We start from the raw sequence: 14,939 nt of genomic DNA on the forward strand, positions 1-14,939 counted from the left end.
TGGAGGAGACAACTGTGACGTACAAAATGCCTGCTGAAGAAGAGAGCAGAGATGTCATACACATTGGTTAACAGAGAACATGGACGCTTAAAAAGTCTCATGGAAACTAAGAATAAAGCTTAAATGTGGTTCCCAGGTTGGCCTTTTATTTTTATTTATTTATTTATTTATTGACTTACTTACTTACTTATTTATTTTCAGTGAGCAGCTGTCAGCAGCACCAGGTTCTTTGGCCACAAACATTGATGACAGTTGTCAACCCTTCTGCTTCTTCCCACTGTTCCTTTGTATGTTAAACTTCTCAGTTTAGCTTCTGCCTTATTGCATGGGGATGAAAAATGCTTCAGACAAGATACGTTGGAGAGAAAAATAATGTTAATTTCACAGGGGAATGCTGGAAGCATTAGAAGAAAATCAGTCCTTCAAATAACAGTAACTGTAAGAATTTCCTGGATCAATCTATCAATAATAAAAAGAGGGCAACCAGGCTTGTTTCTCTGTTAGAAAGATACTCAGGAACTGTGCTGACTTCCTGACATAGTACAGGCAAAGGTAATTTAGATAATCTTTTCTTTCAGTTCTCATTCTTTGCTTTGCCAAAGGTAAAAATAAGCTCTGGTATAATTGTATTGTCTTCTAAGAGTTTTGCATGGTTCCTTCCCGTGCCTCCATGAATGGTGATGTATAGAAATCTTCAGAAAGGGGAAACACTGTTTTAAAGGGGGGGGGGGGGGGGGGGGGGGGGGGGAATTAAGCCACAAAGGCCATGTTCTTCCCATGAGAGGTAAAATATCTCATGCCAAACGTTACTTCTAAAAGGCACCAGGTGCTCTTACAGGTTAACCGGCAATAGGATCAAGCAGAGGAGTCACCAAGGAAGAAGAACAAGGGTTGTTATCCAAATATACTGTTCTGCAACCTTGCTTCAGAGCATGAGGCATGTGAGGATCATGCAAGTGGAGGCTGCCAGAGATACACCATGCACTGCAGTGATGCTCCTCGTACAGGTTACCGCAGAGTTTTCTGAACTTAATGGTTACTTTTAATAAATCTTTACTAATTAATTATTCTCTGCAAAGTGAACTGTTATTGAGTAGCTTATAAAATGGAGTTTTAAAGATCTCAAATTCATTCTGCAGAAAGCAAACTGTGCTCAGAAAATTGCAGTTAGGTCTGATGCAAGTCTGGATCAGCAGAGGGAGCTACAGCATAATATATTAGTTACAGTCAGGTCCAGCCTCCCATATAAAACACCAGTGGCTTGGCAGATCTAAGTCATTTTGCACGGATATTTATAGTTAATGTTTTTTAACTATGCACCATCCGTATAACATCATGCAGTCATCACAGGGCTCTCCTTGGTCTCAGATGTACTTGTTCTTGTGCTCTTTGGCCACGTAAAACCTGAGCAGGAGTCTGTGCGTGCTGCAAACTGCTGAGGACACTGCAAGGAACAAAGTATCCCTGGGGGGAGAAACTTCAGCATTCACCTGCCCTTTCTGGAGGCACAAAAGTGAAATTAGGCAAATCAGATTAGGCATACAAGTCTGAACAAACTGTTATGAATCCTCACATGTAAAATATTTCAGGTAGTGGGTCGTAGCTGTACCTGGGTTACACCTGCATTCAACAGGACACATTCTGAGTGCTCCTGGTCCCCAAAACTATCCTTCAGGAACAAGCTGGGGGAGCAACATCAAACAAAGGAGGGCGTACAAGCTGCACACTGTCATCACATCACCATTTCATAGGCTAGGAAATATCAAACCATGGAGTAATATTCAGGGACAGAAAAAGTTCCACCTAAGGAAGCAGCAGTATTCATCCATCTGCTACAAAATCTCTCAGGAGAGGTGCAGAAACTACTTTGTTACTCCTGGTCATGATCTCATGACCTTTTCAGTCATTGAGTCCTGTGCTGTTAGAAAACAGTTTGTCAGACGTGCTGATTAGTTAGTCTTAACTTGAGATCTTTCAATAACCCAATAGGAGTTAGAAGAATGGTATCTTCTTAATTATTCTGCAATAGCTAATAGGACCAATTCTACAAGAAAATTAGTACCATCCTTTTTCTGGATAGACAATATACTAATGGCAAGAAGACAGAAAGGGAGTGACTTGGTAACAGGCAACAGTGAAATAGTAGAAATATCCTGAGCCCTTCAGAGAATGATCCACATTTTTAGTAGTGAGTGAGCAGAATATAAGAAGATGCATTTACTTCATCTGGACATGGCTCTGTGAGCTTATATGGCCCTGTTCCCTGCTTAGCTCACTGGGGTATCATGTCAAAGAGACTCACTGTGAGCTGCAGGCATTCGTCTCTGAAAACAGCATTTGTGTCCTGGCTAATGGATGCATCTGAAAGCAGGCAGAGTATTGATTTTTCTGAGCTCTAATTCCTCTTGCACAACACAAAAGTCACACAACCCAGTGCAAGTGCAGTCCTCAAGAGGCACTTGGGACCTCGTTGTTTCTTTGTAAGTCTGCCATCCCCAAGGGACACGGATCACTTGTCAATGCCAGCATGAGGGTGTGTTGTCCTGGGGGAAAGGGAATGAGCAGCTTACACTGTCTGTGAGGCATTTCTCCCCTTCGTGCTGATAGGATCATCAGGCAGTTCAGGCTGGCAAAGACCATGGGAGCCTCCAGTCTGCCCCCTGCCCTGAGCAGTCTCAGCTGTGGGGCCAGACAGAGCTGCTCAGGGCTTCAACCAGCCAGGTCCAGACCCTCTGAGGATGGAGATGTCCCCGTCTGCTTCCTACCTGTCCTTTAATCTCCCCTCAGCTCAGGGTTCATTTCAGTTGCCCCTGATGAAAGATGTGTCTTCCCATGACTACTGGGATGATTAGGATGAGGGTAAGGAAGAAGAGCCTGGCTATAACGTCAATTGATTAGGCAACACACCGTCAAAAATCTAATAAAAGCTGAAATAGCTACTAAGCAGGTGACTGTTATATTACTAAACAACTACTTCACTGCAAGTAATCCTGGGCTATAATACAGTTCTATTATATGTTATTGTTATTAGTATTGACACAGGATTTTATCATTATTAATATAATTTATAAGTCAACCACATAAGCACTATTTCCTTTTTCACCATTTCACTCCTTAAAAAAAAACTTTATGTTTTTTAACATTGTTTGCAACACATTAAAGGAGTGTTCCTAAGCAATTAGCTTTAATTCACTATACAGTAGTTTGATATTGGTGGGGAGGAAAAAAAATCTAGGACCACACTGAACATGTATATAATTCAAAAGGTTGCTATATAAAAATACCAATTTTGTCACATACACTCTATTGAAGCAAAATATGAATTGTTCATTGTGTCAGTAGTATTTAAATGTGTGTTTTCATTGTGGGAGACAGACTTATTGCTGAATACTCAGGGCTGTGACAAAGGATGAATAGATGGAGTTCTTTAGTAAATGCAGGACATCATTATCTCCAGGGGAAAGAAGGGTAAATGGGGAAAAAGAAACTGTAGTGAGTTTTAAGCATCACTGCTGCTGTTGAGCTGTTGTGCTGCTATTGAGATATGTACTCATGGCCACACTGGGCAAAGCTGTGACATTAGATAATTTATTAAGATGTTATTTTAAGGAAATGGTGAATCTTTTATATGGTATGAGTTGCAGGCAGAAGAAGTGGTTCTATTAAAAGCTCATTGCTGTTTAGGACTGCCAACCATAACAAGAGCTTTGCTTGCATTAAACCCAGTGACAAACCAAGAACCTCAGAGTCATCAGATGTCTGGCACTCTGATGAGCAAACTCTTAGCACTCTTAGTCTGGCACTCTTAGAGCAAACTCTGTCTGTTTGCTCTAAGAAACACAACATCTTCACACCCAGCACTGGAGCTGCCATAAGAACACAGATACTACCTGCTTGACAGGATTTTCTTTCTGTTGGAACAATAAATGTTTAAAGAGGTTAATGCTTTGGAGCCAATTTCAAACTAGAATGCCATCATCCTGGTCCAAAGGTCTCAGAGACTGAAATCTGCTGTTTGTCTTCAGGATTTGTATGGAGGAAAGGGGTAGTGCAAGTGACTGTATCTGCACGAGCCTCTGTCAGCCCTTAGGACTCACCATAGGAACCTGGAGAGATGGTGTTGTATGTTGGGAGAGAAGTGTAGGGTCAGTGAAGCTGACAATTTTGCAATGTCCCCAGAAGTGTTGGGGTGACATGGCATCAAGGGTCAGGGCAGGAGACAGGACGGGGTGTGTGTCCTACTCAGGCTCCTGTTCATGCTGGAGACCTTGGATGCCCTATTCTTCATGTCAGGTCTGTTTTGCAGGTGTGGGAAATTAAGGTATGTGGTTGGAAAGCAGTGGATTGATCAATGAGATCGGTAAGAGGACATCTTTGTTGGAGCCTGAACTCCCCCCGGTACCCTTGTTCTGGCCCCGGTGTGGGGAGGACATCCATAAGGTGACACACCTGAGAGCACACAGAAGACAACAGGCAATGATGATGCTGCAGTATGCATTTTCTGTTGTTACTAGCATTGAAGCCATTAAACTGCACCCTGTGCAAAGAAAAGGAAAATTTCAGTATTGGTTTAAGGGGAAGTCTGCGCTGACTTTGTAATGATCAAAAAGCACAGCAGCTGGTGGGTGCAAGAGATGCTTGAGAATGGTGTTTGATGTGTAGCTATTTATTTCCCTTTCTTTAATGGTAAACTTTTTTTTTTTTTTGTCTAAGGTATGAGCCTGTTCTAATAGTCCTATAACGTTTGGTCAAAACAGGCTATCAAATGTAATTCTAGGCTTCTGCTTGTAACACTTTTTCACAAAAACCACAAGAGGGTGCTTATTGTCTCCAGCAGTGTGAAAATAGCATTAACAGACAAAAAATAGCTGTGTTCTCTTATATCTCAGTTGACTAATAGGACTGAAATATGGGGGAATAAATGTGCTTTATTTTAGACTCTGAAAATGAAGGAAAACATCATTGTGAAGACTATAGTATTTGGTCTCAGGTAAAAACAAACAAAAAATGAACAAACAAACAAACAAACACAAACATACAAAAAAAAAAAAAACTCTTACAGAGTAATGCTGGAAAATAGTCTGCTTAGACATCTGCAAGCATGAATATTCTAAACTGTGGGGGCTTCATCTCTGTGTCTAACAGCAGTATTTGACCTGAAACACAAGCACACCTCAACTGCTTCCTGGTTATGCCAGTCTTGTACAGACAATCTCATGAAGTTTTCAGCCCTGAGAGAGACTTCACAGATCGAATACAGAACTGGATGTCTGTAGCATCATTAAATTCTCAGAGATAATAATAGTAAAGACTGATGAAAAAATTGGAAAAGATTTAAATGGCCTTCTTCAGGTTCAACTAATCTCTATCAGAAATTTGGATGGGTCATAGAGCCACCTAACATGAGGGTATTGCATCTCCTGAGGAAAGGGTACTGGGTGGTATTGGGGAAAAGATGCTGGTCTAAACTAACCCTGTATGTCTTCTTCAATAATAATTTCTAAAATCTCTTGGGATTTTACTTTGCTTTTTTCAGTCTTGAGGCCTGACATGATATAGCTTTTCCCCTATCCCAGTTACTCTGTGCATTCAAAATATAACTTCTCTGGAGCAGCATCTGCCTCCTGCCATATGGCTGCAGTTTCTGGAGGCAGTATGCAAACAAATACCAGCAGCAAGCTAAATTCTATGCTGTGTCCATTTGTACTGCATTACAGAAAAGACAGCTGTAGCTGGAAGTTTTCCTATTGACATGACAACCTTTTTTAGCATCTGCCAAGAATGAAGAATATAACACTCTGGAGCTTGGCAATTTCTTTTGCAAACTTGGCATGCAAGAGAACTAGCACAGCCTTAATTCAAAAAGTGTCCCATAAAAAATTTATCCTCTTTTCTTGTTTGTTTGTTTGTTTTCTTGTTTGTTTGTTTGTTTGTTTTGTTTGTTTTGCTTTGTATTTTTTTTGTTTGTTTGGTTGTTTTTTTTGGCATTGTTTTGTTTTGTTTTGTTTGTTTGTTTGTTTGTTTTAGGAGTAAGTTGAGCAAATTACATCTTATTTCTTCATTTCTGTATTTTCTATGGGAGGAGAAGGTATGGCATTCTTAATGAGGTCAGATACATTCCCAGTAAGAGAAAGCTCATGCCTTCCTTGTTTGTACTAGCATGCCTCAACAGCAAAGTTTGGGAATACCAAGTAGAGAATGACATATGTTCCCTAAATATCTTCCACAGACTTCTCAGGACATAGTGCAGAATATGTTGTTAACCACAATATGTGATCCGTTCAGTGCTTTGGTACTACGAGGTCTGGTCACATGAGAAGTCTCTGAGAAATCTGGCAGCAGATATTCCCTGGTGCAGTGAATAGTCTAAATCTATGGATGCTGAAAGAAGGTTTTATGAGCTGTTGTTTTTATTATTTATGTAGGAATATGCACCAACCTAACTGAAAATTTCAAATTATAAAATGTTTTTCTTTTTCAGTCTTTTCTGTTTGTTTCATGGACAGTCAGGAAAAAGAAGCATATTATGCTGCTTTCTTCTAATATGTAAAGCCTCCTCCCTGCTTGGACAGTTAACTTGACACCAAAAGAACATGCTATTGAAATGGGGATGCCTATGGCTGTGAGTGCAGTGAACTGGCAATACCTGCCAACACACTTCTCTTGCACTGAATTAAGTGTCCCAGAGATGTGCTGTCTGGCCAGTTGCATGCTGTGCTGTCCCTAGGCAGCACACAAATTTTGACAGAGTAAGGGTGGTATTTGGTATCTCATATTATCTAGTTGGTTCAATGCATGGAGTCAGCATCAACACAGAAAATCTGATGCCCCATTTGTTTTAAATCAGGGGCTTTAATAATTGAAATTCAATATTATAAATCATGTTAGGGTTTTAATAGGTCAAGACAATGACATAATGCAAGAGTTGCAGAATCCTGAGCTCAGCATTTCTTCACCTGGATGATTGAATATATCTTATAAAAAACTCTTTTTCTTACCTAATCCACTGAGAAGTCTATAGTTGGCTGTCCTCAGACAGAGGAAAAGATAACTACACTGACACCTGGGCAAGAACAGGTATAAGTACACCAACGAATCTAATGAGACTGAGGCAAGAACTGACCAAGAGTTAATAAATTCAGAGAGCCATTGGACCTATTACTAGTAGATGGGATTATTTATATTGTGCTCAGTGATGGGACTTGTAAAACATATCGTGTGTCTTGTAAAATGTGCTGTGGTTTAGGACCCATAAATCATTAAGGCAGCTGAGCACAAGTATGTGTTTCTAGTCCAAAGAGTGCAAGCACTTTTTAAGATCTTTTAAGATCTTTTGCAACTGAAGAGAGGTTAAATGGGTCTGAAAAGTATCTGAAGAAATTTTATAGACTGGTATGTGTCTGAGTAATGACTAGTAGTAGCCATTGCTTCTTCCACTGCCAGTTCAAAATGAAGAAAATTGAGTTCCATTTTGAGAAAAAATAAAATAAAATAAAATAAAATAAAATAAAATAAAATAAAATAAAATAAAATAAAATAAAATAAAATAAAATAAAATAAAATAAAATAAAATAAAATAAAATATAAAATAAATAAAATAAAATCCATTCCAATGAAACAATAAGTGGTTGTGAAGAAGTGTTATAGACATTTAATTTCATAGAGTCATTGAGTGGCTTGGGTTGGAAAGAACCTTAAAAACCATCTAGTTCCAGCAAAGTTTCCTCTTTTTCCAGAAAACTATGTATTTTCTCCTTGAAGGATTCCTGCATACTGAGGCACACTTTTCTGCAAACCATTGTGGTACTGGTGTAGAATTCAAAGTTCAGTGTTGTCTTTGCCTTTGCTACTATTTAGTTCAAAATAAAAGCCAATGCCAGTTTGTTTGCTAAACTTTGGAGGATTTGTACTGATTATTTGGGATATCAGTAGTTACCCAAATGGCTTCAGTAATTCACGCCTCACTGTGGGCATTGTGTGTGTAAATTTCATCTTACATATATACTGCAGCAGAGCAGAGCTGAAATAGATAATAATAGCTAACGAACTTGTCAGAAAATGAGGAAAAGAAAATTGTTTTTTTTTTTTTTCTCTTCCCTCCCCCTCCACCCCCTTTTTTTTTTCTTTTGGGAGGAAGAAAGTGAAACATAATGTTTTAGATCAAGCTATTTTTTCCTTTTTGTTTTGATAGGAAAAAAGATACTTACCATACTATTTTTGAAAAGGCTTTAGCTGTCCTTTTTAACCTCTGCCATTTGGGGACCAAAGAGGACTTAATCAACTCCACACTGAATTCTGTCATATTTTGTCATTACTCCCAGTTCCATTGAAGTCAACTGACTCCACAAAACACAAACTCACCTCTCCATCTGCAGCAGGGATGATATTATTTCCTAGCAAGATCACCAAAATATGGAGCTGTTGATGCGTAAGTAACTGTCTTGTATAAACTTATAATCTTAAATGTGAATAGTGGTTTTTTTTTTGCAGACATCTGTAGCTGAGTGACTAATGATCATAGAAGCACAGACTGGTTGAAGCTGGCAGGGAGCTCTGGAGGTCCAACCCCTTGATCCAACTCCCTGTTCAAGCAGGGACACCTACAGCAGCTCGTCCGGGACCACATCCACATAGCATTTTAAGATCTCCAAGGAGGGAGACTCCACATCCATTCTGGGCAACCTGCTCTAATCTAATTACTAAAGGTAAACTATTCTCCCCTATGGAAGAGGAAGTGTATTTCCATTTTGCAGAGACATCTTATGGCAGGCAAATTTTGGGGACATTTTTAAAAGGACAGTTTTAACACTTGATCCTACACATAGTTAGTTGAAGTTTCTTGGAAGAAATAACAAGATGCTGAAATTCATGTCTTCTCTATTCACAGTGAAGCCAACTAAGTTTACCTTTAACCAATGGGAAGTCATCTCAGACAAACATAAATATGATGAGCACTTTAAGGACTTTCTTTAAGATATAGTGATTTTCTGAGGGATAACAGGACAATATTTTCTTTTCGATCCCCACTGACAGAAGCTGCTAAATCCATCTATGGCTCTTTGAAATAAACAACCATATTGCGCAACCCATCAGAATTGCCAAGCAGGTTATGACTATGAACAGACACAACACCTTAAAGATAATACAGCTGTGCAGATTTATGCTGCTTGTATCAGTATTTGCGTGACAGATACCTGTGTGTATCAGTACCTTTCTGACATCTCATGTTTGTCTGATTTGGAATAACTTTACAGATATTTTCCAGTTGATTCTGTTGACCTGTAAGTGTGTGGCACAATTCCTACAGAAAGGTATTCAATCAGAAATTGACTCTCTGATCTATAGAACATTGGTGATTTGGAGGCCCATGTCAAGGTGGAGGAGCTGGTCAAACCAAACAGTTTGCAGGATTGTGAAGGTATCATGTTCATTAATGTTCATAACTAAAAAAATTGTACACATGGGTTTTATGGATTCTTCTAGTGACCACTGAAATCTTGTCTTCTTTTAGAATTAGAATTTAGAATTAGACCGAATTACTTTCCCGGAGTGCAGGATGGATTCTGAATTACCAAATTGATCAGAATCTCCATTAAATGTATCCTCAGCAGTCTGACGGAAAGACTACAATGTAAGGTAAATACAAAGAAAAGGCGCCTGCATTCATCCCTTTGGATTTAAACTCAGGGAGGAGTATAAAGATCAATCGTACATCCCTGCTGTTATGGCTGCCCACTGAGTGAAACAAATCACAGGTCTGAATTATCCAAAACTATCACAGAAGTAGTAAGCTCAGAATGACTCACTTGTCTGGGAGACTTAATACAATGATGGGAAGTTGTTATGCTCTTCTTTTTCCATTTCTCTTGTATTTTGAGAGCTTGCCACCTGGGGTTGGGGGGGAGGGGAGTGTGGAATCTGCTTAGAGATGTGTTTTCATTCACTAACCCTGGAAGTCTTAAGTTTCTGAGTTTAGGCACAGCACTCAGAGTTACTAAGAGCAGGTAATGCTAATGGAGGATGTGGGTGATTCTTAAGGTTTCTGAAAACTCTCTCAAAAAGCTGTATTTGGGCACAAGAATCATGACTTGTTTTTCCAAAATGAAGTATAGAAGTTTTTCTGTTGTCAGTTATTTCACTTTTCAAAATGCAAGAAATTTTGAAAAATCTTAGTAAAATAAAATACAGTTTTAGGAAGCAGATTTTGTGAGATTTTGGCCATGTCGCTATCTTCAGACATGATGAAAAATCTTCACATGAGTCACTGATGCTGAAAAAAAGACCAATCTGTCAGTGAGCAGAAAAAGCATTTACAGCCTTCTCACAAGCAACACAAGTGATAAGACAAAAGCAAATGGCCTCAAGATGCACCAGGGGTGGTTTAGGTTGGATATTCGGAAAAAAATTATTCACTGAAAGGGTTGTGAAGTATTGGAATAGGCTGCCCAGGGAAGTAGTCACCATCCCTAGAGGTCTTCAAAAAATATATAGATGTAGTGCTTAGTCACATGGTTCAATGGTGGACTTGGCAGGTTAAAGGTTGGACAAGATGATCTCAGAGGTCTTTTCCAATCTAACTGATTCTATGATTCTGTGATTTAGAGGCAAATCTTCACTATAACCCTTTCTGCCTTATCAGCTGTCTGTTCTCCTGTGTGCATTTCCAACATCACTGGCATTATCCTGTAGCAAGAAGGTGAAGTAATGGCTTTTGTGCTCCTTACCTTTTTGCTTTTGTATACATATCATCCAGAGCTTAGGGTTCTGTTTTGATCTGGCTTTTCACTCCTTGTCCATAGTCCTTTTCTGAAGATCATCTGCATCCTTCCCTGCTGACCCATGCCACAAGCAGGACATGTAACATCAATTTTTATGTTGTGCCTTGCTGCCTCTAGAATTTCTGGGATTGAGGAGAAACTGAGGACAGATGTAAAATATTCTGGCACATATGGATCATTTGCTTTAGATCTATGGGGAATTTTCACCACAAGGATGTAAAGAGAAGAAAATAATATGGACACAAAAGGAAGATCGTCAACCTTTCAAATAGGTTAAAAAAAAATAAAGTACATTTTAAAAATCAACAGTTGATTTTTTTCTTAGATATTATCAGGTGCTCTGAAGAATAAATTGGATTTTAAGTTGATCTTTTTTTTTTGTTTGATGTTCCCACCTCAGTAAAGCTTGAACATGTGTACTTGGAGCACGAATTCTGACAATAATCTTGCCCAAAGGCTAAGCTTTTACATCTAGTGTTACATATTTGTTCTTCTTTACTAAATCACTCTTCAGCTTTAATCCCTAAATTAGCTCCTTCTTTTCTTCTTCATTATTTTCATTGCCCCACATGCTTTTTTATAAATGAACCATGAAAGAATGCTCCTTTCCTTTTCCTACCTGTGCGTCTTTCAAGCAGCAGTTTGTCCACTGTGCTATAATTAAATATGTAGTTAATTAAGGTTTGTAAGGAATGGTGGGAGGAGCATTCTTTAGAAACAATTAATGCAAAATGGTTTCGCATCAAAATTAGATGAAGTTTCAACATAATAAAGAGGTTGGCCATTTTCTAGATTTTCAGTTTCTCCTTAGTCAAAAGGGAAAACGGGTTGATCTGTTAGTTCTGAGGGCAGGCGTTTTGCAATATTCCGGCAGCTGACCCTTGTGCAATCTAACTGAAGGTTGCTTTTGCAGAGCATTTGGCCCATCTCTTCTCAGCACAGTATCACCAAATTGAATGTCCACAAAGCAAGAAGATTAAAGTCATGACAGAGGTCCTAGATGGTGGCATGTTCAGCGCAAGGACTCTACAATTAAAGTCACAGATAAACTTTTACTCCAGACTTTTTGAAAACATTAAAAAGCCCTCAAAATATAATTTCTAACAGTAAGTATGTTACCAATGATCTAACTGTCATTAAAATAGCCATAATTTCATAAAATTCTGCAGTTCTTTTTAGTGCAAACATTTTCAGAAGACACTGGTATTTCGTGCAAAGGAAGGAAGGAAGGAAGGAAGGAAAAAAGGAAGAGAGAGAGAGAGAGAAGAAGAGAGAGAGAGAGAGAGACCCTGCAATGGGTAATTTTATTTTTTTTTTATATATTTTTTTTTAATGAAGAGAATACCAAATCATGGTAATTTTGTTCTTCCTCCTGTCCTCACAGCATGACACAGAAGAAGAGCACAATGGTAGGTTTGGTTCATTTTCTTTACTTTCCTTCACCCTTTACCAATCTTTTCTGAGCATTTAGCATTACTTAACTCCCAGACAAAGATTAGAAATTCTCTGAGCTAATGTCTATTTGTAATTTGATTGTGCAAGCACAGGAATGTATCCTACCAAATTCTTCAAAGTGATGCATCTATGTCCTGTCTAGGATGGGGAAGGCATTTATATACCCTCAAATTCAGTGGCTGGGGAAAGTCAAGGAGGGCACCTCAGCAGGAGAATCCTTGAATGGGGTGGTCCGTGGGAATGACCTAGCACAGATGTGTGGCTATGTCTTTGGATTTTTCCTGTTGTCTTCGGAGGAGAGAGGCTATTCATATTATAAATAGAAGTAGTTTCCTATTGAGCTGTCAGAGCTTTGTATTTAGAAACCCCAGTGATGAATGCAGCTGCCTTGCCTTAGGATGCCAGTTTGTCCATTCAGTACAAACAGTATAACATGCCTCTTGCATCACAACGAATTCATGCCAATTTCTACCAACACTGTGCTAGTTGAGAGTGAGGCACCAACTTTGTTGATGTATCTTGTCTATTCCCTCTCAGCCCCCATGAATGAATGAAGGGCAGCTCAAGCAGAAAAGCAGCTTCCTAAATGTATGTTGGTTATGTTATCCTACAGGCAAGAGGATTTTAGCTCCATGCTAATTGCTGACCAAAGCAGTGAGATCTGACCATTGATATGCTCTGTGTCACAAAGGACACATTTAAGTGTTGTATAGCAGCTGTTTTTTTCCTCAGGATGCCAATGGGCTACCCAAAAGTTTAAACATGTTATCGAGGGCATCATCCAGACATTCCTTGAATACTGACAGTCTTGGGGAACCAACCACCCCGCTAGGAAGCCTGTTCCAGTGTCTGACCACCCTCACAGTACAGGAATGTTTCCTCATGCCTTGTCTGAACCTTCTCTGTTGCAGCTCTGTGCCATTCTATCGTTCTCTCGTGTCCTCCCATCACTCACCAGGAAGCAGAGATCGGCACCTCCCTCTCTGCCTCGTCTCCTCAGAGAGCAGAGAGGTTGCCTCTCAGCCTCCTTTTCTCCAGACTAGATGAGCCAAGTGTCCTCAGCCTCTCCTCACAGACCTTTGTATGCTCAGAGCTTTATTCTTCATTTGTGGTTTTAGAAGCAAAATTTCACAGTGCAATGTCAACAGAAAATTTTTACAATGCATCCATCACTATTTGCAAACAACCGCTGGCGTCTCAGTCCTGCAGGCTGTCACACTTCTCGCAGCTCCCAGGGTGTTGCAAAGCTCCAGCAATGTCTCTGTGACTGTCTGAACAGGGCTGGGGGCCTTACTTCTGCACTTGCCCTTTTCTCCACTCCTCTCCCTCCTAGTTCCCCCCAAAAAGAGCAGCATTGCTCATTGTGAGGCTGAAAGTTAGCATAATTTGGGCAATGTACATTTCTGTTTCCTTATTTTAACTGGAATGCGACTTCTTGTCAAACTAAACACAATTAATTTACTTGTGTCTTTCTTTCAGTTTAGTTGCAAAAGGAGGGCTATTCCCAGACATATTAGCACCTTCATGATTTAATCAAGTTAACTGAATTTGATGTTGTGTCCCAGTAATGATTTAACAAGGAATAAAGCTTTACAAGAACCTCACAGGAAGTTCTACAGGGTCAGAAAAGTTTGGGGTCTGGACAGACCTGTGGAAATCCAGATGATTTAGTGATGGGGTCTGCCAGGCAGCCAGCCCATGCAGGATTGGGCCCCGGGTTGCCTTCGAGGGACATGTATTCACTATGAATAATTGCATATATTCCTTGAAAGTATGTTCTTCGACTAGTTTTAAATGTTATTTTTGAACTGCCATTGAAGACATAAATTCATGCTAAAAGGCATCTGTCTTCTGTATCTGCTAAAAGTAACAAGGCCCTTTTTTCACTTTTTTTTTTCTTTTTCTTTTTTTTTTTTTTTTTTTTGTGGAGGGGTGGGCAATGGTCCTTTTTATTTTTCTTTTTTTTTTTCTTTCTTTTTTTCCAGTTTTGCTTTAATTGCTGTTTTCTGTGGCATGACAAAATTGTTTTGCCTATTTCCTGTGCCATCTTCTCTTTGCTCCAAAACCATGGGGAGAGAGTATCCTTCAAGGGGTTGCAAATGTATCCCCTTGAAATCAGTGTTGCTCTGGATGGGATCAGAAATTTGGTTTTATTAATACTTTCTTTTTGAAGTTGCACAGCCTTAAATAGTCAGTTTTAGTTTTGAATCTCAGTTGTACAATCCCTGCTTTGAAACCAGAGAAAGACCTTTTATTCTGTGCACACCAGAAGTAATTTTCCCATTGATCTTTTTACTCCAGTATTCTCTCCACATTTTCTTCCGGAAAGTGCAAGCTACTTACTCTGCATGGGAAACTGCCACTAAAAGACTGCTGAATGGCAGCCAGTGACTTACAAAGAGGATTCACAGAGGTGTGACGGGGCTGCGCGGGGTCAGAAGGCACCCTCCTCCCGAGGCATCCCTCCCACCATCTGTGGGAATGACGGGGGGCTGCAGGAGGGGGCTGCCTCCCCTGGACGTTTTGCAAAAGGAGAAGAGTGCTCACTCTGCCAGTCCCAAGGAGCTGCTGGAAACCACAGACGGGTAAAGGGTTCCTCTGAGCCTTGGTGAGATGTGTTGCTGTTGGCAGAAAATCAGCCTGGATTTGGCAGAATGTTTTCAGTTCATTACTGAAAAATGGTGAACACAGCCTCTTAAATGCATT

The 14,939-nt window shown here is 39.7% G+C and overlaps 2 long non-coding RNA genes across 2 annotated transcripts; both read left to right on the forward strand.

Annotated features, from left to right (window-relative positions):
• The first annotated feature begins 8,358 nt into the window (after positions 1-8,358).
• On the forward strand, positions 8,359-9,802 carry LOC140000651 (uncharacterized). Its single transcript, XR_011805723.1, has 3 exons — positions 8,359-8,705; positions 9,255-9,418; positions 9,512-9,802. It is a non-coding gene; the product is annotated as an uncharacterized lncRNA (long non-coding RNA).
• A 1,942-nt stretch (positions 9,803-11,744) lies between these two features.
• Positions 11,745-14,673, forward strand: LOC119714393 (uncharacterized). The gene is made up of 4 exons (XR_011805663.1): positions 11,745-11,884; positions 11,958-12,076; positions 12,163-12,187; positions 14,535-14,673. It is a non-coding gene; the product is annotated as an uncharacterized lncRNA (long non-coding RNA).
• The last annotated feature ends 266 nt before the right edge of the window (positions 14,674-14,939 follow it).

This window comes from Anas platyrhynchos, chromosome Z (genome assembly GCF_047663525.1).
Source record: "Anas platyrhynchos isolate ZD024472 breed Pekin duck chromosome Z, IASCAAS_PekinDuck_T2T, whole genome shotgun sequence".
In the NCBI taxonomy this organism is placed as follows: Eukaryota; Metazoa; Chordata; class Aves; order Anseriformes; family Anatidae; genus Anas; species Anas platyrhynchos.